The 27,946-nt window shown below is 46.8% G+C and overlaps 2 long non-coding RNA genes across 3 annotated transcripts in view; both read left to right on the top strand.

Moving 5' to 3' along the window:
- Positions 1-16,274, top strand: part of LOC141265443 (uncharacterized) — a 136,593-nt gene extending 120,319 nt beyond the window's left edge. The window contains exons 3-4 of the long non-coding RNA XR_012320097.1: positions 15,830-15,971; positions 16,176-16,274. This is a non-coding gene — a long non-coding RNA (uncharacterized lncRNA). The remainder of the gene's footprint in view (positions 1-15,829; positions 15,972-16,175) is intronic.
- A 6,558-nt stretch (positions 16,275-22,832) lies between these two features.
- Positions 22,833-27,042, top strand: LOC141264353 (uncharacterized). Of its 2 annotated transcripts, none has more exons than XR_012319901.1 (3): positions 22,833-23,516; positions 23,797-24,131; positions 25,823-27,042. It is a non-coding gene; the product is annotated as an uncharacterized lncRNA (long non-coding RNA). The 2 variants fall into 2 exon arrangements; XR_012319902.1 differs by having other exon boundaries at positions 26,462-27,034.
- Positions 27,043-27,946: the final 904 nt, after the last annotated feature.

Genomic DNA, 27,946 nt, shown 5'->3' with positions numbered 1-27,946 from the left:
TGAAATATAGTTTATTGATAGCTGAAATCATCCGATTCTTCCCTCTATGCACCTTTCCATGAGCCCACTGAACCACTGCAGGATACAGTGCTCTTGGCAGACATATTCTTCTTCCCGCTCTCCAGATTCCGTCCTTACAAAACGTTCCTCCCCGTCCGATCCATCCTTGTTTTTCTTCTTCTGTTACTGCATTCTGCCGGTCCACTTAAGTCCTGTGCATCGGATTCTCTTCCAGACTTTGCTCCTCTTCATCTTCCTCCTCTTCTTCTTCCAACCCCAAATTTCTCATTCCCATTTCTTTCTCATCCCCTCAGGGTCTCTGACTTCTGGTGAGCACAAACACCTCCATACCCCAACCGACACCTCTTCTTCCTCTGGAAATATTGGTTCCATAGCTGCTGCTTTTGCTGTAATGTCAGCCAGATGATTCCCCTTGGCTTCCTCTGAATTCTGTTTCCCATGAGCCCTAATTTTGATCACAGCCACTTGCCTAGGTAACTTCAGAGCTACTAGCAGACTTCTCACTGCCGCTGCATTCCGGATTGGAGCTTCACTGGCTGTCTTGTAGCCCCTCAGGGCCCATATCAGGCCAAAGTTTGGGCAATCCCGAATACGTACCTCAAGTCCATGTAGATATTGGCAGCTCGACTCTCTGCGCACTTGTAGGCTTCTGTCAGAGCATACAGTTCGGCCTCTTGAACTGACATATAAGATGGCAGTGGTCCAGCAGAAACAACCGTTGGTGGGGACACCACCACATATCCGGTATGGTAAGTTCCAAATTTATCTGCGTATCTGGACCTGTCAGTATACAGTATCAGATCCGCTTCAGGCAGTGGCTGCTCAGAGACAGTAGGTAGGTGAGAGGTTTCTGCCTTCATGGCCTCAAGGCAATCCTGGTCACTCGAATCAGGGTATTCATGGTCTTCTGAGGACCCCCCTAAGTCTTCAGAGCAGTCCCTCCTTGACAGAGGAAGCAGAGTGGAGGGGTTCAAGACACTACATCGTCGAAGAGCTATATTTTCTGGTAAAAGGAGCTCAGATTGGATTCTGACATGACGTTGCATAGATAGATGATGGTGCTGGTTTTGTGCAAGGATAGCTTTTAAATCATGAGGGGCCAGTATAGTTGTAGGATGGCCAAGTACAACATGTGCTGTTCTGTGGAGGAGTTCTGTAGCTGCAGCACTGCTTTGAGACATGTTGGACCTGTTTGCGCCACTGGATCCATTTTACTGGAAAAATATCCGATGGGTCTCATATGGCATTCATGTTTTTGTGCCAGAACTCTTGAGGCATGGCCACATGCTTCAGAGACAAATAGAAAGAATGGAAATTCATAGTTGGGAATCCTCAGTGCAGGGGCTGAAATGATGAGCTCTTTCAACTGGTCCATTGCATCTTCAGCTTCTTGGTCAAAATGCAGATCAAGCTCAGAAGAGTGGACCCGATCATATAGAGGTTGCATGAGAACTGACGCGTTAGGGATCCACTGCCTGCAGTATGTGACCATTCCCAGGAAAGCTTGGAGTTGTTTGGCAGTTCTCGGGTACGGGATGACATGGATGGCAGTTTTCCGCTCATCAGTGAGATGCTTGGTACCTTGGGATATGCAATGACCCAAAAACATAACTTTGGTACAACACCATTGTAGCTTTCTCAGAGTAACTTTGCATCCGATGGTGGCCAGAAATTGGAGCAAAGAATAGCTGAACCTGTGGCAAGTTTGGTCGTCGGGACAACAGAGGACATCATCATCGACATATTGTATCAATGTGACTTCAGGGTTCTCACTCTTCCAGGGTTGGAGACACGTAGTTAAGGCCAGTGTGAAGTGATGAGGGGAGTTCTGAGCTCCTTGAGGCATAATGGTCCAGGTGTACTGTACTCCTCTATGTGTAAAAGCAAAAAGATACTGACAGTCTGGATGCAGAGGCAAACTGAAGACGGCGTTTGCCAAGTCGATTACTGTAAAATGCGTTGACTCAGGGGGAATTTCACTGAGTAATGTATGTGGATTTGGCACCACTGGGGTCTCCAGGATTGTAACTGCATTCACAGCTCTCAGATCTTGCACCATCTTGAATTTATCCAGTTCAACTCTTGTAGTTTTCTTCTTCACTGGAAACAATGGTGTATTAGCAGGAGAAACACAGGGAATTAATGCTCCTTCCTTGAATAATTCTTGGATCTGGGCATCTAATGACGTTTCTTGGGCTGCTTTCAGTGGGTGCTGTGGGAGTCTGGGAATCTGTGCACCTTCTTTCTGGAAAACTTGGACTGGTGAGACAGGCAGCCGGCCTATATCATCAGGACCTTGAGACCAGAGTTCAGGTGGTATGCAGTCAAGATAATGCTGTGGTATGGCGGTTGTTGCAAATTGGATGACACACAATGGGAGGGCATGTACCTTTGTTTGTTCCTCTAATGATAATGGAGTAGAGATGTGGCACCCTGCTGTTCACAGGTACCACAGGACCAAGGGTGCATGGATGGACTTCTCCACAAGAGGCCCTCATTACATACAAACACCTCCACCCTTCCACCTCATACCACCAGAGGGAGCCCGTTAGGGATATATATATATGGAGGGTGGAGCCAGGCAGTTCAGTCAGTCAGACAGAGTCAGAGAGTCTGAGAGCGGTCTGATGCTGGGAGCAGCGAAGACGCAGCATGTCTGCTGCTGTGTTCCTAGGGCCCCTAGTGTGGCCGACGGCAAAGAGGAGAGGAGAGAGGAGTGAAAGGGGCAGAGGAGAATCATAGGCTCACCCCGAAGATACAAACCGGACACCGGGTCCGCACCTACAGGGTCCTTTATACCCAGTAGGGACCACCCGCATTCCAGGAGGACTACAAGTCCCTGGCAGACCTGAAGCTAGACCCATTACAGGACCAGGAACCACGAAGGCCCCAGCGTTACCAAGGATAGTGGTTGCCAGCAGAAGGTCCTACTACCAAGCGACAGGTGAAGGAACAGCATGACACATAAGTTAGACCCAGATGCAGGCTGGCCAGGAGCATACAGAGAGGCAGACACGGACCAGGAGGCCTTATACCCGCTCACTGGGGAGAAGTCCTGAAGTGCACTCATCCAACTGAGTACCCTGGACCGTACCGTACATCCGCACCAGTAAAGGTATTGAAGCAAATCCCCTGTCTCTGTCCGTTACTTCTGCTGCGCCATTCCGCCTGCACTACAGGTCCCAGCATCACCACCCACCATCAAACTCTACCATGCCCTGAGGCCCGCCCCACCTGTGGGGAGCCGTTCCATCGCAGCTGCCTTATCAAGTGCCTCAGAGGTCTACAGCAGCGCTGGTACAAATTACCAGAAACCACAGGTGGCGTCACGATCGAACTATAAACCCCATTTAAACTTTATCCCCCTTTTAGTTGACCGCCCTGGGCCACGGACAGGGCCGGCCACTGTGACATATCTCTTTCCCCCAGCATCTATTGGCCCGGACTCAGAGTACCCTATTGCCCTGGGGGCACGACCGAAACATCTAGAAACATTCCATTCTCATCATATAATATCTGAGCATTTAACTTCTGGAGTAGATCTGCTCAACAAATTAAGCGGGCAGGCTTCTGAAACGAGCAATCTGGCCAGCAACTTCTGTTCTTTCCCAATAGGCAATGGAAATGTTAGTCGGGATGAGTGTGGTTTTCGATCCACTCCCACACATGAAAGGAAATCATCAGATATAAGCGATTCATAGGGTAAATCTCTTGACCTTATTACTGATCTGGCTGCACCCATGTCTACTAGGAAAGGTAAAGTTCTGTCCTCTACATCAATTTTGACAGTAGAAACCAGTCCAGATTTAGTGGGGACGTTTTCAACTGAGGTCAAGGTGAGCACGGGTTTGCCACTGTCCTATGCGGGGTAATTCTGGTCTTCCCCCGTCAAATCGGCGTGGTGGGTCCCTGTTATTTTGGTACATCTGTTGCGGTGGCTGGTCTCTGTAATTCTGCACAGGTTCTCTTGGCATTGTCTCATACTCTCTCTGTGGTGGCAGCCGTGATGGCTGTCTATACTCTTGGCAGGAGTACAGTGGATTTCCTTGGTAGCGTGGAGAATCTCTTCTTTTAAATTGCGGGTTGTAGGAGAGTGGCATCGAGCCATAGAAAGGATTCCCTCTTTTCTCTGGACATCCTCTTCTGAAATGACCTGGTTGGTTACAACGGTAACAGATTGGTTCCCTTAGTCTTAAACTCGGTCCTCTGTACATTTGTTGAGGACCCATCCATTGTGGGGGTGAGCGGTATACTTGTTCTGGGTATCCTTGTTGATTATCTGCAGGTTGATAGACTGCTAGAGCAGCTGGAGCAGGAGCAGGAACAGGAGTCGGTGCAGGTGCTGGAGCAGGCTCTAGAGCAGGCATTGGATCAGGCCTTGGTACAGCGTTCAATTGTTTCTCCATAGCTTTAGCAATGAGGAGTACCTTTCGCGGGGACATGTCCACATATTCTGGTCTGGAGTCTATAAGCTTCGCTGAGATTTCCTCTCTGAGTCCCCTAACAAATGAAGTGACTAGCAGATTCTGTTGGATCCTCTGACCTTCATCGAACCCTTGATCCTTGAACAGAGTATGGATTCTGGTGTAAAAATTTTTTTACATTCTCCCCTGATTCTTGAGTACAGTCCGATAGACTGGTAGATGTGTCTGTGAACTGCTCCTTGGCCCATTGCTGAAGTTGTTGACAAAAAGCTCCTCCTGATTGGTAAGTCTCCTTGTCTGTCACTTGGCTGTCATTCAGAGTTACTTGAATTATTGGCCAGAAGGCATCTCTTGCTTTAATGCTAGTGATTTCATGAAGATCTTTCCAAGTGGCTGAATAAGTTTGTTGAATTTGCCTGATTCTTCTGTAGAACGCCATAGGGTGTCTGTCTGGGTCAGGTAGTTGTCTAATCACTCGATAAACTTGCAAAAGTGTGAATGCCACATAACTATTATGGTAATCTGGCACTGGAGATTCTGACTGAGAAGATGTTGAGGGAGATATCGGCAACATAGCAACTAGAGGTGGGCTAGTTTGTTCAGGAAATAGTTCATTTGGGTTATCTTCTGAGGTCATCTGGCGCCTGAGTAAGTTTGATCTAGCTGTGGCACTTTCCACAGCTCGGGTGAGAATTTGAGATTTATGATAGTCATTGCTGATTAGTCTTATCTCCTCCAACTTAGTTAATCTTCTATACTCCCGTATAGCTTGGACTATCGCTTGGGCACAGGCTTGCATAGGAAATCCATACATTCCAGAACTTATAGCAAGAAGAGCAATAGAAGTAAGGTTCCTTGTTCCAACATAGCTCAGAATATTGTTGATTGTAGCTCTAAGTTGTGTCACACACTGATCATGATGATCTTCATCATACACACTCCGGGTGTAGTGTGTATTGCGGCCTGTATTCTGGGTGCGCTAAGATGGCCTCCACCGGAAGGAAGCACACTACAGGAAGGGTGCGCCAAAATGGCCGCCACCAAAGTGACATCTGGTCAGAAGCCGGAGGTGATGCAATGGGTGTAGCAACATGGCCGCTGCAGGATGAGGATGGGGCACTAGGAGTGGCTTGGGTAGTAGCGAGGGGTGGGCCTCTTGGACCGGGCGCGTGACATGCAACACAATAATCTGCTGACAATGGATTCTGCTGGCCACAATTAGAACACACCCAACAACAATTAATTGCACCGCTATTATAGGGCAGTGGCAGAGGCATGGTGGGGAGGGGAGTAACAGTGTGAGGTCTAGGACGTGGTGTTCCGCATCCAAGACAAGTATCTCTATTATCAGGATTCTGCTGACTGCAATTTGTACAGGTCCATCCCCCCCGTCCGCCATTATCGGGCGGTGGCTGGAGAGCAGTATCTTTGTAATACACATAACATGGCGTCTTTCCCTTAATGTCTATATTTTCTTCCTCCACCCACCCTTCTTTTGACAAATTCTCTGCTGTTCTATACCAAGCCAAAGCTGTTTGTAACAATCCTTTATCTTTTAGCTTGCCCTTTTTCTTCTTCATAATTTCTTGCTATTCTAGCAGCTGTAACCGGCCCTTATCTGGTAGCTCCCATATTTTAGTTAACTGTTTAAGTTTCTGCACATACTTTTTCCCTTCTTTCAATAAACTCAGCGCAGCCTTTTTCCACATGTATTCACTTTGCAAAACCCATTATCTTCCAATTTTCCCTTTTTCACAAATTGCTGCATTCAACATCTCGTACCCCCGGGTATAACCCACACAATGACATTATTTTTTCAGATTTCTCTACATATTTCCTTCCTTCTCTTCTAGCAACTATATCTTTGGGGTCCTGTCGCTCCTGATCGAGCGACCCCTGCGACACAAACAATGTCTTTAGTTTTTTCATGATTTTGGCTCCAGGCGTTCCGTCCCCTTAGACTTATGATCAGACCAGGCAGCTGATATACAAGTAGAATTGTAACAAGTCCCTGCACTCCCTACCAAGCACTGAATTGATTCTTTTACGACTTAATGAAGCACTGAACACACCGCGCACCCGCGTCCTAGTGACGTCTTAATATACGACTTAATGATGCAGTTGGCTCCCCGCGTATTCCACGTCTTAATAGAGGATTGGTTAACTCAGCGTGCCCGTGTCTTAATACATGACTTATCAGTAACTTCACTCCCCGCGTGTCCCACGACTTAATAGAGGATGGGTTGGCCCCGCGCACCCGCGTCCTAATGACAACTTAATACATGACTTATCAGCAACAACATCACTCCCCGCGTGTCCGCGTTATAAACAAAGAAATTTTCCTAAATTCTCAAGTGTATACGTGTATGCCCCTGCGTACAAAGATCGTTCTAATGGGACGGGACACCTAAGATACCACAGAGCAGCAGTTAGCCAGGAGCGACTACACACCAGAGTTCTTGGAATCACACAGCGGGGACCTGCCCAGTCGCACAGGGCTGTCCCTAAGGGCCAATCTAGACACCGCAAACTCACCAGAGACCGCTCAAAATATGAGTAAACACTACGGATTCATTAAATCTGCAGACTTACCGTATTCAGTGATGAGAGTTGATCAGGCTCTCGCTTTGAGCAGTCCCGTCTCGTCCGTAGGTGGTCCGGTGATGGGCACCCCGAGATCTAGAGTTCCCCTTGAGTGTGATCCGAGTCACGGCACCATTTGTGGAGGTTTCACCAATTTAAGATACACTAGGTAACTGCTCTCCTCCAAATTAAAGATGTCTGAGTGCATGCAGAGAAGCTAATTAACCAAATCTGCTAATCTGGTTGAAAAACCTCAGAGACTGAACCAGTCTGGCATACTTTATTACGTAGACATGGGGTTAAATAGTATTCTCCTTCTAGGTGGGATTAGTAAAATTTATTGCTCTCTTCTGGTAACTCGGCACACTGTAATTTGTTCATCCATGTATCTTTTGAGTGAGTTTGTCTCTCAGCGCCATCTTTGCCAACTCGACATGAATCTCTCTGTTATCAGCCATGCACATGCATATGTCATTCGCAGGAAATCATTTAGTTGTTCGTGTCTACAATAAGAATAAAAGCTGTTAGTTATATATTTATTAACTATTTGTAGTGCCGGCGTCCCTGCCCTCTGCTAGGCAGGGACGCTGTTCCCCTCACCGCTCTGCTCCGTGCCCGGCGTCCCTCTCCCGCTCTGCTGGCAGCGCGCGCTCCTTCCCGGCCACTGTGCTTAGGGCGCGCGCGCGCGCCCTCCCTCCCTCTTAAAGGGGCCGCGCGCGCCGTCCTAAGGAGTCCCCGGCCAATGGCCGGAGGACTTTACCATATATAAGGCACCTCCTCCAAAATGGAGGTGCCCGAGCAATGTTGTTGCACCGTTCTACTCTGCTTCAGCCCTCAGGTCCCGTTGCCAGTTACCTGCCAGATTCCTGCCAGCCTGCTGTCCTAATCCTGCCTGATTTCCTGTTACCTGCCTGCCTGCCTGAGGTCCGACGGTCTGCCTTACAACTCCGGTCAGTCTGTCTAAGGACCAACTTGCCCGCTCACCAGGGAGCGCACATCAGCTACCTGCCTGCTTGCCTGAGGTCCGACGGTCTGCCTTACTACTCCGGTCAGTCTGTCTATGGACCAGCTTGCCCGCTCACCTGGGAGCGCTTCTCCGCTACCTGCCTGCTTGCCTGCCCGGAGGCTCCGCTGTCACATGCTGTGACCACCAGCTATTCCAGAGACTCTTGCCCGCTCACCTGGGAGCGCTTCTCCGCTACCTGCCTGCTTGCCTGCCCGGAGGCTCCGCTGTCACGTGCTGTGACCACCAGCTATTCCAGAGACTCTTGCCCGCTCACCTGGGAGCGCTTCTCCGCTACCTGCCTGCTTGCCTACCTGGAGGCTCCGCTGTCACGTGCTGTGACCACCTGCTATTCCAGAGACTCTCGCTTGCTCACCTGGGAGCACACATCCTCCATCTGCCTTGCTAGCCTACCTGGAGGTTCAGCCATCACAGGTCGTACCTACCCGTTCTTCCAGAGACTGCCCCGATCACTTGCCGTGACCTCCTGCCCGTACACCCAGAGACTGTCCCGGTCACCTGCTGTGACTGCCTGCCTGGTCGCCACCCGCTCCCTTACAAGGACAGTCCCCTTGTATAGTAGCCCAGAGGTTCCGCCTCCCAGACCCGTTACAGTTTGCTCGGGCCATGGAACCCGGTGGCACCCAAGCTGCCTCGCTCTCGGACCTGTGTCATGAACTGTCCCGTCAGAGGTCCCAACAGGAGTCCATCTTGGGTCACCTGCGGAATGTCAATTCTTTCCTGGACACTCTGCCTGCTCCGCCAGCAACCTCCGCCAGTGCCATGACCACTAATACCATGGTATCCTACCCCGGACCCCGGCTTTCTGCACCTCCTCGCTTCGGAGGCGACTCCGCCCAGGCTCGGGGCTTCATAAATCAGTGCACCCTGCACTTTGAACTCCTGTCCCACCAGTTTAACTCCGACCGGGCCAAGATTGCCTTCATCATGTCCCATCTCACCGGGGAGGCCCTGGCCTGGCTAAATCCTCTATGGGAGAGAGGAGACCCCCTGGTGTCCGACTTGCCTGCCTTTCTCATGGCTTTCCGGAAAGCCTTCGACGAACCCGGACGGAAGACCTCATCCGCATCATCACTGCTACGCCTCCGTCAGGGAAGCCTCACCGTGGGCCAATATGCCATACGGTTCCGTACCCTTGCCTCGGAGCTGGCCTGGGATAACGACGCCTTGGTATCCGTCTTCTGGGAGGGTCTGTCCGGCCATATTAAAGATGAACTTGCCGGTCGGGACATTCCTACCACTCTCGATGACCTAATAACTCTTGCCACCCGGATTGACCTACGGTTCCAGGAGCGTGCCAAAGAGGTCACCCGTGAGAGGGGGTTTCCACGTCTAGCTCCTACTTTTCAGAAACCCGTCACTCCCTCCGTTTCTCCCCAGGTACACTCCCCTGAGCCTATGCAGGTCGACCAGACCAAGATGGTCAAAACCCGTCAGGACTTACGCCGTGCCGAGGGGAGCTGCTTCTACTGTGGCAGTAAGGAGCACCGAATCCGTGCCTGCCCGGAGAGGTCGGGAAAACGCCTGTGTCTAGGTTCGCTCAGAGAGGTCGACCTAGACAAGAATAAATCCTCTCCATCTCTGCTGCTGTCAGTCTCAATCATCTGCGGGGAGAACCGTTATTTCGAACTAGCCCAACTTGACTCTGGAGCAGCCGGGAATCTTATTTCACAGTCCCTGGTAGAGAAATACCGCATCCCCACCAAACCTCTGGCTGTACCCTTGTCTGTTGCTGCCGTGGATGGGGGCCTCTTACCACGCCCCATCCAACTCATCACCGAATCCATTACTCTGCAGGTGGGAATGCTGCATTCTGAGAGTATCTCCCTTCATGTTCTGCCTGGACTCTCTCACGCCCTCTTGCTAGGCCTACCTTGGCTCCAGAGACATGCACCCGTACTTGACTGGCAGACCGGAGAGGTCCTTCGCTGTGGACAGGACTGCCATAAGACCTGTCTGGTTCCCGTCCATCCCGTCCATCCTTCTCCTACCCCAGCTAATCTACCTGGACTTCCGATTCCTTATTGGTCTTATGCTGATGTCTTTAATAAAAAGGAGGCAGAGACACTACCCCCTCATAGACCATACGACTGCCCTATCGACCTGTTACCTGGTACTTCTCCTCCCTGTGGGCGTATTTATCCATTATCCGCTGCTGAGACCCGGTCGATGTCCGAATATATTGAGGAGAATCTGGCCAGGGGATTCATCCGGAAATCTACCTCCCCGGCGGGAGCAGGCTTCTTCTTCGTCAAAAAGAAGGACGGCTCTCTCCGTCCCTGTATAGACTATAGAGGCCTTAACCAAATCACGGTGAAGAATAAGTACCCCCTTCCGCTCATTCCGGAGTTATTTGATCGTCTGAGGGGGGCTAGAATCTTCACCAAACTGGACCTCCGTGGGGCGTACAACCTGGTTCGTATCCGTCAGGGGGATGAATGGAAGACGGCATTCAACACCCGGGACGGCCACTATGAATATCTGGTAATGCCCTTTGGTCTCTAACGCTCCTGCCGTCTTTCAAGAGTTGGTCAATGACATCTTCTGGGACCTTCTCTACTCCTGCATAGTGGTGTACCTGGACGACATCTTGGTCTTCTCTCCGGATCTCCAGACTCACCGGAGGGACGTTCGTCAGGTCCTGCTCAGGCTCAGGCAGAATCACCTCTTCGCTAAAAACGAGAAGTGCCTCTTTGAGCAGACCTTGCTTCCGTTTTTGGGCTACATCATTTCTCAGACCGGCCTACGAATGGATCCAGAGAAACTGTCTGCCATCGAGAAATGGCCTCGACCGGAGGGGTTGAAGGCCATTCAGCGATTCCTGGGCTTCGCCAACTACTACCGCCTCTTCATACCACACTTCTCTTCCCGGACTGCCCCAATTTCCGCGCTCACCCGTAAAGGTACTAATCCCAAAGAGTGGCCGCCCGAAGCAGAGGAAGCCTTTCTTTCCCTAAAACAGGCCTTCTCTTCCGCCCCGGTGCTGCATCGCCCAGATGGCAATAAGCAGTTCTTCCTGGAAGTTGACGCCTCCTCCTCTGGAGCCGGAGCGGTACTCACTCAAAAATCATCTTCCGGGAGAATGGTAACTTGTGGCTTCTTCTCTAAACTCTTCTCCTCCTCAGAGCGCAATTATTCCATAGGAGACCGAGAGTTATTGGCCATCAAACTGGCATTGGAGGAGTGGCGCTACCTGCTCGAGGGGGCTCTTCACCTGGTAATAATTTACACTGACCACAAGAACTTGGCTTATCTCCAGCATGCCCAGAGACTTAACCCGCGCCAAGCCCGGTGGTCCTTGTTTTTTGCTCGCTTTGATTTTGTTCTTCATTTTCGCCCGGCTGACAAAAATGTCAAAGCAGACGCCTTGTCCCGATCCTTTCTGGTGTCCGATCTCGAGGAAGAACCAAAACATATCATCGATCCCGCCAGAGTAATGCAGGTGGCTCCCGTGAGTCTAAATCGTCTCCCTCCCGGTAAGACGTTTGTTTCAGTACCTGATCGGGAGAAGATCCTACACTGGGGCCATTCGTCTAAACTAGCTGGCCACGCCGGTCAGAAAAAGACTCTCCAGCTTATTGCCCGGCACTACTGGTGGCCTACCCTGCACAAGGACGTAATAGACTTTGTTTCTACCTGTGTGTCCTGTGCCCGCAACAAAGTCCCGAGACACCTGCCAGCCGGTCGCCTCCTTCCGCTTCCTGTGCCTGCTGCCCCCTGGCAGCATATTGCTATGGACTTCATAACTGATCTCCCCGTCTCTGCCAGTTGTACGGTCATTTGGGTGGTCGCTGACCGCTTTTCCAAGATGGCTCACTTTATTCCCCTGCCAGGCCTTCCGTCTGCACCCGAGCTGGCTAAAGACTTTATCCGCCACATCTTCCGTCTTCATGGCCTGCCCCTCCACATCGTGTCGGATCGTGGGGTACAGTTCACCTCACGTTTCTGGAGAGCCACTTGTAAACTACTAGACGTCACCCTGGACTTCTCTTCCGCTTACCACCCACAGTCCAATGGTCAAGTAGAGCGGATCAATCAGAACCTGACCAGTTACCTCCGGCACTTCGTTAATGCCCACCATTCTGACTGGGTGGATCTCCTACCATGGGCCGAGTTCTCTTATAATAATCACGAGAGCGAATCCTCCTCCAAATCCCCGTTTTTTGTAGTCTTTGGTCAGCATCCTCGGATTCCTTTTCCTGTCTCCACCTCTGTGGACAACCCGGCTGCGGAATCTCTCGTTGGCAAATTTTCCTCCATATGGGAGAGTACCCGGTCCGCACTCCTTCTGTCATCCGAGCGTATGAAAAGACACGCTGACAAAAAACGCCTGGATCCTCCACAATTTCGTCCAGGAGATAAAGTCTGGCTCTCATCTAAATATGTTCGACTCAAGATACCTTCTTACAAGTTAGAGCCTCGGTTCATCGGTCCTCTGGAGGTCATCAGTCAGATCAACCCGGTGGCCTATAAATTGAAACTCCCGGCCAACTTACGGATCCCTAATTCCTTCCATGTATCTCTCCTCAAACCCGTGGTGCTTAACTCTTTTTCCAAGTCTACAGGTACGCCTCCTGCTCCGGTTTCTGCTGAGGACGAGTTTGAGGTAGAGAACATTCTTGCCACCAAAAGGGTAAGAGGAAAGACCTTTTTTCTGGTAGATTGGAGGGGGTTTGGTCCTGAGGAGAGAACGTGGGAGCCCCGGGAGAACATCCATGCCCCTCTCATCCTAGCTAAATTTCTATCTGGCCTAAAAAAGGGAGGGCCTAAAGGGGGGGGTACTGTAGTGCCGGCGTCCCTGCCCTCTGCTAGGCAGGGACGCTGTTCCCCTCACCGCTCTGCTCCGTGCCCGGCGTCCCTCTCCCGCTCTGCTGGCAGCGCGCGCTCCTTCCCGGCCACTGTGCTTAGGGCGCGCGCGCGCCCTCCCTCCCTCTTAAAGGGGCCGCGCGCGCCGTCCTAAGGAGTCCCCGGCCAATGGCCGGAGGACTTTACCATATATAAGGCACCTCCTCCAAAATGGAGGTGCCCGAGCAATGTTGTTGCACCGTTCTACTCTGCTTCAGCCCTCAGGTCCCGTTGCCAGTTACCTGCCAGTTACCTGCCAGATTCCTGCCAGCCTGCTGTCCTAATCCTGCCTGATTTCCTGTTACCTGCCTGCCTGAGGTCCGACGGTCTGCCTTACAACTCCGGTCAGTCTGTCTAAGGACCAACTTGCCCGCTCACCAGGGAGCACACATCAGCTACCTGCCTGCTTGCCTGAGGTCCGACGGTCTGCCTTACTACTCCGGTCAGTCTGTCTATGGACCAGCTTGCCCGCTCACCTGGGAGCGCTTCTCCGCTACCTGCCTGCTTGCCTGCCCGGAGGCTCCGCTGTCACATGCTGTGACCACCAGCTATTCCAGAGACTCTTGCCCGCTCACCTGGGAGCGCTTCTCCGCTACCTGCCTGCTTGCCTGCCCGGAGGCTCCGCTGTCACGTGCTGTGACCACCAGCTATTCCAGAGACTCTTGCCCGCTCACCTGGGAGCGCTTCTCCGCTACCTGCCTGCTTGCCTACCTGGAGGCTCCGCTGTCACGTGCTGTGACCACCTGCTATTCCAGAGACTCTCGCTTGCTCACCTGGGAGCACACATCCTCCATCTGCCTTGCTAGCCTACCTGGAGGTTCAGCCATCACAGGTCGTACCTACCCGTTCTTCCAGAGACTGCCCCGATCACTTGCCGTGACCTCCTGCCCGTACACCCAGAGACTGTCCCGGTCACCTGCTGTGACTGCCTGCCTGGTCGCCACCCGCTCCCTTACAAGGACAGTCCCCTTGTATAGTAGCCCAGAGGTTCCGCCTCCCAGACCCGTTACACTATTAACATAATCCATGTGCATATACACATTTGCATACATACACAGATTATTCCATCATCTCTATACTGATTCACACTGATTAGGTAATCTATTAAAATAAACTAATTGATTTTCTATAATATATATATATATATATTTTACCTTGACATTTTCACACTGAGAAATGGGTAAAAATGGCACCAAAATTTGTCACACAATTTTTACAATTTTTGCTGAATATAGAAATACATAACCAAAAGATAGACACATCCACCAAATATAATAATAAAATTTATCACTTTTATTCAATATTTGATAATAAAAACATAGTAAAAACACACAAAAATAGTAACAAAAGGGAAAGGTGATAAAGACACTCACATACAGAGAACACTTAGGGTAAAATATTATAAACCTATTAATTGGACAGGTATCACATGCGAAAAAATCAAATGTATCTTACGTGTATACATCCACAGAAAAAGTGCACTGTGCTATTGCATAAAGGGTAAATGTATAAATAAATAGATATAAATATAATTATCATCATATTCATAATAAATAAATCCAAGAGGATAAATAAAGAATCAATATAACTATATGTATAAACATATTAGGGATATTGCACTAAGATAGTAAAACTCGCAAAGTGAAAAGTAAATAGAGAAATAGGTACTAACCCAAAAGTATATAGTGTCTCATGTGTGAGTCCTGCATCCAACGCGCGTTTCGCTGTCGATTTCTCAAGGATACTGAGATGGGTTAAGCAAGGGTATATATATATATATCAGTTACATACATAGTAAAAAAATTTTACAAATATATTATTATCATCATCAATTACAGTATCCATAACTCTCATAAAGTGATAAGTGCATTATAAAGCATAATATATTTGAGGCAGCGACTCTGGATGATATTTTGAGATATGCACTATTGCACTTTTTTATATCATCATGTTTTTGTATGAATTGATTATAATTATGGCATCACTGTTTGTAACTATATATATTGCACTATATGCACTTGAACTCTGCTTGAGAAAGGTTCTGTGAACCGAAACGTCGCCTTTGGGCTCATTAAAGTCCATTTTTCTTCAAAAATTTCTTGGAGTGCTGCCTCTTTATATTTTTTCTATTCATATGCAGCGGTTTGGAGGCTTGGCACAGACTAGTGAGTAATATGAAATGGTGCTGTCTTTAATATATATATAACTTTTATCTAATTGTCCAGAAAGACGTGCACATTTTTCTTTTTTTTCTAATATAAAGTAGTTTTTTACTGCGATTTTGAATAATGGACGGTATAGAGCTTGATGTTTTTTCATATACTGCTGAGGAGGAGGAACGGATCCTGGGTGTGCTGAAGGATGATGGAACTTTAAGTACACCTTCCTTAGTGGATCTTAAGCGTAAATATGAAAGTGATTCTAAAAAGATGACCACTCTACAATTGCATTTGGTGACTTTGGGACAGTATTATAAAGCTCGGAAAATACCACGAGGCTTGCGTTCAAATATAAGACCTAATCTTTTTGGAAATAACGTGACTTTTTGTTCTCGCTTCTGTCAAATTTCTAACAGATATGCTCTGGACACAATTCTGTTGAATATTGATTTTTTACAACAGGAAATAACAAAAATGACAACTTGCATTATGGATACTGAAGAAAAATTTAAATTATTGCTTAAAAGTGAGGAATGGGATTCCTTTAAGGATTTAATAGCGACTAAGGTACAGAGTTTGCGCATGGAATTGGAAGATGTAAAACGTCGTAAATGGAATCGAGATATGGAGGATTATCAGACTGGTCACGTTTATAACTGGCAGAAGGATGGGTCCAATTTATCATGGAGTAGAAGAGGTTATTTAATGGCTGATAAAAGGCCTAACAACTATAAAAAAGGACATTTACAAATGTTTGCCAATTTTTCCTTTAGATCTAGAACAGGAACGACAGAGAGGATCCAACGGAAAAGAAGAGGGGGCCAACGGCACCGAAGACAACAGAAAAAAACAAGACAAAACCAAACCACGACAACAGAGACAAATGATGAGACGGAAAAAAGAAATGAACTCGTGGTAAATATTTCTAAAAAAACTTTGACTCCATCTCAGATGACTGTCTTAAATAAGGGTTTGTCATTTAGTATGAGTAAACATGTGGACTGGTTTCAGTTGGAGCTAGATCTCCAAAATTTTTTTAGGAATATCAAATTAAAAAACTGGTTCTCTGATAGTGTGACTGTTCCTAAACATATAACTAGTGAACTTAATTTTCAACAGGTTCAGGTGGCCAAAAGGAGTAACTTTACGCCACCTGTGAACCCTCCGGTAATTAATGCGTTTATGGAAGCGGTACAGAGGGATGTGAAAGCTTTGAAGGTAAACTCAAATAAAGATTTGAAATCTCCAAATCTAACTACAGAGGAGATATGGGCCTTGAAGGATCTTGTCCATGACGGCGACATCATTATAAAACCTGCTGACAAAGGTGGGGCTGTCGTCGTCATGGACAAGATCTCATATATTCAAGAGATTAAAAGACAGTTGAGTGACAGTGAAGTTTATGCTAAATTGGAAAGGGATCCAAGATTTCTATTTTTGAGTTTTTTGAGAACCATTTTGGATAAGGCTTTGGGAAATGGTATAATTGACAGAGATCTCTATGATTATCTATATGTGGAGAATCCCACCACCCCTGTAATATATGTACTTCCTAAAATACATAAAGATCTTGATCATCCCCCGGGACGGCCCATAGTCTCTGGGGTAGATTCATTAACTAACAAAATTGGTACATACTTGGATAAAATATTAAATCCATTGGCGAAAAATACTAAATATTTTGTGAGGGATGCCACGGATTTTTTATTAAAAATACAGGAAGTAGAATTAAAAAATGAGGTCATTTTAGCCTCATTTGATGTGGTGTCTTTATACACCTCCATTGACAACAGAAGGGGGATAGAAGCGATAGAACGGAGATTGTCTTATACGGATCTTAGTGAAAATAGTAGGAAATTTATTATTGAATTATTAGAGTTTGTATTATATCATAACTATTTCCTATTTGGTGATGAATATTTCCTCCAAAAACGTGGAACCGCGATGGGGGCCAATATGGCCGCTGCTTACGCAAATATTGTTATGGCTACATTGGAGGAGGGCCTTGTCTATGTGTCCCACCACTTCAGACATGTTATGGTGTGGTGGCGATACATAGATGAAGTCTTCCTCCTTTGGACAGGGACACAAGGGGAACTGGATATGTTTTATGAATATCTGAATCAAATTGATAGAACTATTAAATTTACATTAGTGAGCTCGTGTGAATCTATTCAGTTTCTGGATGTTCTTATTACACAGGAAAATGGAAAATTGTTGACCTCTCTCTTTACTAAACCAGTGGACCGAAATGACTTTCTGAGGTATAATAGCCACCACCGAAAACGCATGATAGAATCATTACCTTTTAGTCAATATCTAACAATTAAGAGAATAGAGAGTAATGAGGAGGGCCTGCATAGGAGTACACAAAAACTCATGAAAAAACAGATCAAGAGGTTATCCTCAGAGATTGTTGAATAAACAGGAGAAAAAAGTAAGTGGATTAGAAAGGGATATTATTTTAAATAAGACGATCAAAAATAATAAAAATGATAGAATACCATTGGTGTCGACATTTGGTGAAGAGAGTGAACAAGTGGCAAATATAATTAAAAAACACTGGAAAATGTTGAATAAATGTTTACCAGATGTGCCAGAATTTAAGAACCCCCCTCTTTTCTCTTATAGAAGGAATAAGAATATTAAGGATGTATTGGTACACTCAGATATAGGCCCCTTTAAAACTCTGACTCAGACCTCTATTACGGGTAGAAATAGAAAAGGCTGCTATCCATGTCTATCATGTGTTAACTGCCAGTTTATGTTAAAGGGTAATTGTTATGCACACGCCCGGGCTAAGCGGCGTGTGCGTGTGATTGGTAGTGATTCCACTGGACCGTGCCGGAGAGTGAATGCCTGGAGGGGCGTGACTAAGTATTCACCCGATCCGACCAGGGTCGCACGACGGCATACGACGCCAGTGCACCAAGGAGGAACCGAGCAGAGGGACCAGGTGCTACTCCAGGACAGACCCCGGACACGGCTGTTGACCCACACAGGGGAATACAGGAACAGGCTGGTAGGCTGGCACACAGACTGGTGGGTATAGGCAGGCACGACTGGTATGCAGGCAGGCGGGTATGCAGGCAGGGGGGTAAAGGCAAGCACAGCTAGTGTGCAGACAAGGCTGAGCAGGGAGGACAGGGCTCTGTTCACACGGAACAGACAGGAAGGGAAAGACAGAGCCAGATACTCACACAGTACTTGCAGAGACAACAAGCAGGAGTTAGGTACGAGTTCAGACTCTGCAGAAAAAGGAAGGGAACGGACATAGAGGCAAAACAGGTAAAGGACAGGAGAGAGTTCAGACTGGAACTGAGTGTACGGAGGAGACCGACACTGCAGAGGGATACAGGAGCGGGTCTGGGAATACGGCCCCCAGAGAGGCGGAACGAACAGGCAAGGAGCGTGTTCAGACAGGACAGACCAGACACAGGAGCGGGTCTAGGAAATCGGCCACTAGAAGGCGAGAGGAACAGGCTAGGAGCGTGTTCAGACAGGACAGACAAGAGAACAAGAAAGGACTCAGTTCAGACACGGGAGCTGATACCGCAAAGCAGGAGAAATACAGGACTCAGTTCAGACACGGGAGCTGATACCGCAAAGCAGGAGACATACAGGACTCAGTTCAGACACGGGAGCAGATACCGCAAAGCAGGAGACATACAGGACTCAGTTCAGACACGGGAACTGATACAAAAAGCAGGAGACAAGAGACGGGACCTGGCACCTTCAGAGTGCAAGCACACACTGAAGGAAACACTATGCTCAGGCAGGGATAGAAGGGAGCTGCTGAGCTATATACCAAGTGACAGACAGCAATAGGCTGAGGACGCACAAGGGGTGTGACCCACAGCAGGTACAAAAGGCAGGAAGTGATCGGGCGCCGCCCTTAAGCAGCAGAAACAGACACAAACAGACAGCATGGAGGGAAGCCAGAGAGACATTCTGGACAGGAGATCAAGTGCGCCCTCTTGCACAGTGGGAGATGGACCACCATGCAAGGACGCCGCCAGGTATGTTACAGTACCTCCCCCCTTACGCCCCCTCTTCTTCAGGCCTGCCAGAATCTTCCGCAGGGAATTCGAGGACCAGTCGTTCACTGGGTTGGAGGGGGACAGAGACTTAAGGGTAATCTCTGCTTCGAGGTACATCTTGTCAAGCTCACAGGAAGAAATAGACGGGTTATCAGGTACATAATGAGGAAAAGTCACTGTCTCTTTGTTATCTGGTGGTATCCCGGAGGATTCAGGAAACAACTGGAGGTCCTCCGCCGGGTCAGAAGAGTGCAGAGGCTCAGAGAAAACAACTGCTTCAGAGTACACTAGGTCGGACTCACTGGAGGAAGCAGGCGAGGTATCGGGTACCGAGTATAGGAAAGTCTCTGTCCATTCACCACCAGGTGGCACCCCGAAGGGTTCTGGAGACAGCTGGCGGTCCTCCGCCTGGTCAGAGGGGTGTAGAGACTCACGGGTAACCTCTGCTTCAGAGTACACTAGGTCGGACTCACTGGACGAAGCAAGCGAGGTATCAGATCCAGGATATAGGAAAGTCTCTGTCCATTCACCACCAGGTGGCACCCCGAAGGATTCTGAACACAACTGGAGGTCCTCCGCCTGGTCGGAGGGGTGTAGAGACTCAGGAGTAACCTCTGCTTCGGAGTACACTAGGTTGGACTCACTGGACGAAGCGAGCGAGGTATCAGGTACAGAGTATAGGAAAGTCTCTGTCCATTCACCACCAGGTGGCACCCCGAAGGATTCTGAACACAACTGGAGGTCCTCCGCCTGGTCGGAGGGGTGTAGAGACTCAGGAGTAACCTCTGCTTCGGAGTACACTAGGTTGGACTCACTGGACGAAGCGAGCGAGGTATCAGGTACAGAGTATAGGAGAGTCTCTGTCCTTTCGCTACCAGGTAGCACCCCGAAGGGTTCAGGAGACAACTGGAGATCCTCCGCCTGGTCGGAGGGGTGTAGAGACTCGGAGGTAACTACCACTTTGGGGTACCCATTGTCAGGCTCACAGGACGAAGCGGACAAAGTATTGAGTACCGGGTGTAGAGAAGTCTCTCTCCATTTGTCATCGAGTGGTATCCCGGAGGGTTCAGGAGGCAACAGGGGATCCTCCGCCAGGTAGTAGAGGTGCACAGACTCTGAGGTAACCACAGCTTTGGAGCATCCTTGGACATGCACACCGGTTAAAGAGAAAGAAGCATCTGATGCCGGGTGCAGGAAGTTCTCCTGTGTGGAGTCTGGATGGGCAGAAGTCTCTTCGGCCAGGAGAACTGGTGCACTACCCACGCACATTACCCATTGGGGTTTCTCCGGGATACAGGGAGATGAAGCTTCAGTAGGGACTTCAAGGTTGGGGTCAGGAGGTCTCAGGGAGGACAGACCCTGGCGTGACGGCTTGCCTCTAAGTCTAGCACGTCTGGACTGCCTCTTGAGGTTGAGAGAAGTATTCCGGAAAGCGTAGTCACCCTGTGAGGATTCTGGGTGGGCAGTAGTCTCATTGGGCTGGAGGACTATTGCGCTACCCACACACATTACCCGTCGGGGCTGCTCCGGGATATTGGGAAGTGAAGCTTCAGCAGGGGCTTCAGAGTTAGGGTCCTCGACCATACGAAAGGCCACCAGGAAGGCCTGCAGGTCAAGGATGACAGGATCCCATGCTTCCCATAGGGGGGTGACCCATTTCAAGGCATCACCCGCTAGGTAGTCAATCATAAAGGCCACTTTAGCCCAATCGGAAGGAAAATAGAGAGGGTAGGCCTTAAAGTGTAGCATGCATTGCTCCACAAATGCACGACACTGTCTTGGATCCCCATAGTAACGTGGCGGATCCGCAGGAACGAGAGCTGATAGATCCATCTGGACGGGTGCGTAATTCGCCTGGAACTCAGCTAAAGGGGGGAAAAAATTTATTTATTTATTTTAATGCATGTATTCGCTGGAAAAACTTCTCAAAGAGCGAAGGCCGTGGGGCTCAACGGGAACCATGGCCTGAGCATGCTGTTATGCACACGCCCGGGCTAAGCGGCGTGTGCGTGTGATTGGTAGTGATTCCACTGGACCGTGCCGGAGAGTGAATGCCTGGAGGGGCGTGACTAAGTATTCACCCGATCCGACCAGGGTCGCACGACGGCATACGACGCCAGTGCACCAAGGAGGAACCGAGCAGAGGGACCAGGTGCTACTCCAGGACAGACCCCGGACACGGCTGTTGACCCACACAGGGGAATACAGGAACAGGCTGGTAGGCTGGCACACAGACTGGTGGGTATAGGCAGGCACGACTGGTATGCAGGCAGGCGGGTATGCAGGCAGGGGGGTAAAGGCAAGCACAGCTAGTGTGCAGACAAGGCTGAGCAGGGAGGACAGGGCTCTGTTCACACGGAACAGACAGGAAGGGAAAGACAGAGCCAGATACTCACACAGTACTTGCAGAGACAACAAGCAGGAGTTAGGTACGAGTTCAGACTCTGCAGAAAAAGGAAGGGAACGGACATAGAGGCAAAACAGGTAAAGGACAGGAGAGAGTTCAGACTGGAACTGAGTGTACGGAGGAGACCGACACTGCAGAGGGATACAGGAGCGGGTCTGGGAATACGGCCCCCAGAGAGGCGGAACGAACAGGCAAGGAGCGTGTTCAGACAGGACAGACCAGACACAGGAGCGGGTCTAGGAAATCGGCCACTAGAAGGCGAGAGGAACAGGCTAGGAGCGTGTTCAGACAGGACAGACAAGAGAACAAGAAAGGACTCAGTTCAGACACGGGAGCTGATACCGCAAAGCAGGAGAAATACAGGACTCAGTTCAGACACGGGAGCTGATACCGCAAAGCAGGAGACATACAGGACTCAGTTCAGACACGGGAGCAGATACCGCAAAGCAGGAGACATACAGGACTCAGTTCAGACACGGGAACTGATACAAAAAGCAGGAGACAAGAGACGGGACCTGGCACCTTCAGAGTGCAAGCACACACTGAAGGAAACACTATGCTCAGGCAGGGATAGAAGGGAGCTGCTGAGCTATATACCAAGTGACAGACAGCAATAGGCTGAGGACGCACAAGGGGTGTGACCCACAGCAGGTACAAAAGGCAGGAAGTGATCGGGCGCCGCCCTTAAGCAGCAGAAACAGACACAAACAGACAGCATGGAGGGAAGCCAGAGAGACATTCTGGACAGGAGATCAAGTGCGCCCTCTTGCACAGTGGGAGATGGACCACCATGCAAGGACGCCGCCAGGTATGTTACAGTAATCAGTTTGTTCATCCGAAAACTCAAAAAATTTACAACATAAAAATTTTTTTTACATGCGACTCCGATTATGTAATCTATCTATTGGAATGCCCTTGCTCATTGTGGTATATAGGAGAAACTACGTGCGATTTTAAAACTCATATGAATAATCACAGACATTCCATCAGGAAAAAGAGGATGGATTTACCTGTATCAAAGCATTTTGTGGAGGCGGGACATAATGTGACACAATTAAGATTTAGGATTATTGATACTGTTTTTATGCAAAGACGAGGTGGGGATAGAATACGATTATTAAAAAGAAAGGGACTTGAATGGATTCATAACTTAAATACGTTAAAACCAAATGGATTGAATATTGAATTTAATATAGCAGGCATCACCTGAGGAGTATGTTCAGACTTGACAGTATATGAAATTTGGAGTATTATGTATACCTATTGTATTTTAATATATTTATATGGATTTTTCTGGTTTCTTGCAGATTGATCACTCTCACATTGGTGGTTTGTGGAAGCGACTCGACCTGCAGCAACATGCGTATAAAGAGAGAGATTTCCTCTGAATATGTATTTTTTTCTTAAAAAATTGCTTTTATATATTTATATATACACATATACACAATAAAATGGTATTCCTATTTGTGGAGGGAATTGGATTATAATGTATTCCCAATTAAACACCTGAGATTGGGGAGGAGGTGGGGACCTGTTGAAGGTTCCTCCTCTGAACCAATAATCTCACTCCATGGATGAACCTAGGAATAGGGAATTCCATGGAAGGGTGTTTGGGTTATGTAATATATTATCACTCAGTTCATTTATGGACACAGGAATTACTATTGAATATTTGTTATTGTAATACAAATTGTTAACAAGATACTATCCCTGATAGTGAGACATGGTGTGTTTTATTATAAGTGGGGGATAACAATAGTGATTAGAGCATATATGGTGTTTAAATTTGAGGAGAAACGTTTGATGGGGCTTGCCAACTTTAAAGATGGCGACTGTAAAATTAGAGATGCACTGAGCATGTCTGATGACATCATGAAGTGGGCGGACCAGGCTTGTCCCGATCATGTGATGAGATAATGGGGATTTCCTGGGAGACATGCTCAGTTGAGATTTTGAGACGCCGAGGACAACGTGGAGGAAATAGGAAATGTGGTTTTGCATGATTGCTGCAGGGTGAGTCGCAGCCTCAAATATATTAGGATTTATAATGTACACCTGGCACTGATAGATACCAATTAAAGCACTTATCACTTTATGAGAGTTATGGATTCTGTAATTGATGATAATAATATATTTGTAATTATTTTTTTACTATGTATGTAACTGGATGATATTTTGAGATATGCACTATTGCACTTTTTTATATAATCATGTTTTTGTATGAATTGATTATAATTATGGCATCACTGTTTGTAACTATATATATTGCACTATATGCACTTGAACTCCACAGAAATAAGTGTGGCCAGGTGGAACGGGGAGGAGAGAGTCAAACCATGCATGGTAATGTCCGGCACAGCATCCCCCCGACGGGCACGTCTCATAGGAGCGCGGCCGCCCAGGAAGACGATAAACCGGAGTGCGTTCCACAGTGGAACGCAAGGGGCGGAACCGGAAGTGACGTCAGCTATCATAGCGCCATATAGAAACAAGTGAAATATGTACAGAGAAGAAGAATAGAATATAAGTAGAAATAACAAGAAGGAAGGAGTAAGAGTTAAGTGCCATATGTGAAAAAGAAGGAAGGGAGAACCAAAATATGAATATATGAGAAAAGAAAAACATAAGGTAAAAAGATAATAAATAATGAAGATAATAATAATAATATTAATATAAATAAATATGAATAATTCATTAATAAGTTATTAATTAAACAATATTATAAATGTACATCAAAGGTGACTAAACACCACAAAGTGGAAATAAGTGAAAAAAAATTATATACGTAAGTGAGTATATGATAAGATAATGTCAGCATCTATCCCTGAAGACATAAGTGCACATAGTCCACAAACAGAATAACTCAATGTAAGTGTATGCACAAATGTACACACATAAATACACACATATGTGCAATGGAAAAAGCGGTGAAGCGACGTGAAGGAGCAGAAGAGCATGGGATCCTCACAGGCTGCCAGACCAGACCCAATACCACCTCAGGAAGAAACGCAGGTAAACTAAACAGAAGAAAAAAGAAAATTAAAAGAGAATAAAACCACTTAAAGACAATATAAAACTAAGAATGAAGCGTAAATTAAATGTTGAGTTATGTCGACTAATCACAGAAAAGGGGCAAAACTATACGATTCATTAAGACCTTAAGGGGAGATGGAATTGAGCATAGTGATCCATTTAACCTCCTTCTGGGCTAAAACCTTTTTCCAATTGCCCCCCCTAATGCCTGGATAAATTCGATCAATCCCACTTACCTTTAGGGATGTTGGATCGCAATTGTGATATTTCTTGTAGTGACGAGGAATGGTTTTTAGTTCTTGCAAATTTTCTATTTCACTGGCTGCACGTATATCGAGTACATGTTCACGTGTCCTTCTCAACTCTCATGATGTCATGCCAATATATATCTTGTTGCAGGGGCACCTGGCGCTATAAATAACGCCGATTGTGTTGCAGGAGATAGTGTGAGTGATTTTGTAGGTCTTAACACTCTCCGCATTCGTAAATGTCTTTGTACATTCAATATTAGAACAAGCAATAAATCCTCCACAAGGGCGACATCCCCACTGCGGTCCCTTTGAATCAAATATATATTTCTTGCCATATGTCAAATGACTATGGACAAGTATGTCACGTAAATTCTGTGCTCTACGATAGGTGATAGTAGGATGGTTGGAGATGAAAGGTGATAAGGAACGATCCAATTCTAGAATACGCCAATGTTTATTGAGCGCAGCCCAAACCTCCGAGCTCCTAGCGTTGAAGGTGGAAATGAACCTTACAGTATCTGTTGTTTCTGCCTTACGTCGTTTGTATAACAAGTCCTTACGATTAGAGAATTTAGCCCTTCTATAGCTCCGTTGGATGACCTTTTCGCTATAGCCCCTATCCAGGAAGCGTTTTTTCAATAAATTGGCTTGATTCTCAAATTGAGTATCATTTGAACATATGCGACGTATTCTTAGAAATTGTCCAGTAGGAATATTGTTAACCAAACTCCTCGGGTGTGACGAAGTGGCGCACAATAATGAATTTACTGAGGTGGGTTTGCGATATACGTCCATTTGGATAAAGCCGTCTTTATCTATATCAACCAGAATGTCCAAGAAGTCCATTTTGTGTCGTCCATATTTGAAAGTTAGATTGATGTTGAGATTGTTGGTGTTAAGGGTAGTCATAAATGATGAGAGGTCAACGTGAGAGCCCTGCCACAGAAAGAAGACATCATCAATAAATCGTCCCCAGAATATGACTTTGTCAATATTAAGAATGGGATTAATCATAAATATCTCTCTCTCCCACAGCCCCATGAATAAATTAGCATATGAGGGGGCGCAAGCCGCCCCCATCGCAGTACCCTGGAGCTGTAGGAAAAAGGAATCCCTGAAGGTGAAAAAATTATGTTTTAAAACAAAGTCCAACAGACTCAAAATGAAATCACCAAATTCTTTGTCTATATTGGACATCTCCAGAAAAGCCGATACTGCCCTGATTCCGTCACTGTGGCGAATAGAAGTGTAAAGGGATTCGACGTCACAGGTGACAATGAGGACCTCATTATCAACTTGGATACCATCTATCCTCCTTAAAAAATCTGAAGTGTCTTTAAGATGTGACGGTAAAGTCTCCGCCATAGGTCTTAAAATGTGATCAATCAATTTGCGGGCAGGTTCGCAAAAATCATCAATACCAGATACAATGGGCCTACCTGGGGGGTTGATAAGATCCTTATGGGTTTTGGGGAGAATGTAAAAGGTAGAAGTCTGTGGATCTTTTTTGAAGAGATAGGACATCTCAAGTTGTGACAGGGTTCCCCTCTGGACAACATCACAAAGAATGACTTCAAGAAGGTTCTGGAATTTAGACAAAGGATTAAAAGTTAATTTCTGGTAGGTGCACGTATCATTTAATTGTCGTTTCACTTCTTTCTCATATTTCGATAGGGGGAGCAAAACAATGTTACCCCCCTTGTCAGAAGGTTTGATGATGACATCTGTAAGAGAATGAAGTTCTTGAATCGCCTTTCTCTCATCTCGACTACAATTGTCAAAAGGGATTGACGTTGAAATGCTCTTAAATTCACTCACTCACCAATTGAACAAACAATTCGATATTCGGATACAAAGACAAGGGAGGACATAGTTGGGATTTTGGAATGATAGAAGTGGGAAATCTGTCCATCGGTTTTGTAGTCTGTTCATCCAAAAGACTCAAGGATATTCAGGGCCTCGCGTTCTTCTACAGTAGAGAAAATACAGTCATCGATATTTTTATTAAACATTTTTTTTTAAATAAGTTTCCAGGCAAAAAGGTGTAAATATGTTTATACATATAGTTATATTGATTCTTTATTTATCCACTTGGATTTATTTATTATGAATATGATGATAATTATATTTATATCTATTTATTTATATATTTACCCTTTATGCAATAGCACAGTGCACTTTTTCTGTGGATGTATACACGTAAGATACATTTGATTTTTTCGCATGTGATACCTGTCCAATTAATAGGTTTATAATATTTTACCCTAAGTGTTCTCTGTGAGTGTCTTTATCACCTTTCCCTTTTGTTACTATTTTTGTGTGTTTTTACTATGTTTTTATTATCAAGTATTGAATAAAAGTGATACATTTTATTATTATATTTGGTGGATGTGTCTATCTTTTGGTTATTTTTTTGGTGTTGACACAATCATCGTATTTACTTATATGTATTTGTTGTGAATATAGAAATACGCCATATGTGGCTGTACAGTGCTGCTTAGCCACACGGCGAGACTCAGGAGAGACCGAGAGCTATTTGCCTCCTGGAGCATAGATTTTCCTAGAATAGTATGCAGGCTCAATATACAGAGCCCGTAAGTGCTAGAATAGCAGAATCCCACCTCAAGTGACCCCTTTGGGAATTTATCTACAGGTGTGTGAAGATTTTAAGTACATGGGTGTTTTGCAGAAACAAGCAGCAGTGGATGTTGCTAAGTGAAAATTGCAAACTGCGGTTGCAGTAACAAGTATATTGTAGTGACCAGTACGTTATGCTCAACTCTTCTGCTTCTGGAGAAATGCACCCATAAATTAGACGGGCTCTCATCGCTGCAGAAATGCCAAACATGTTGACGCTAACTGTGGTTTAGGCAGACTGTGGGGCTCAAAAGGGAGGTGGGCGTTCTGTATTTGGGAGCACAGAATTTGCTGAATTTCTTTTGGGGGGCAAGGGCCATTTCGGTTTTCCAGAGCCTTTGTGCTACTAGTAACATGGAAGCCCCCTATATTTTCGTTAACAGATGACGGACATGAGTGGGGACTTGCTTTTTTTGTGGATTGAGTTGAAGCTTTTATTTTGATCCAAAATGTTATGTAAAATGTTTCAATTTCTGGCTTCTTTTCAGCAGTGTTCTTTTTGTTAGAGGTTCACAATACTGT

This window comes from Phyllobates terribilis, unplaced genomic scaffold, assembly GCF_046119375.1.
Source record: "Phyllobates terribilis strain yellow unplaced genomic scaffold, ASM4611937v1 Scaffold_4__5_contigs__length_816908805, whole genome shotgun sequence".
Classification (NCBI taxonomy): domain Eukaryota; kingdom Metazoa; phylum Chordata; class Amphibia; order Anura; family Dendrobatidae; genus Phyllobates; species Phyllobates terribilis.
Note: the sequence above shows the minus strand (reverse complement) of the source record. Positions and strands in the feature narration are given on the sequence as shown.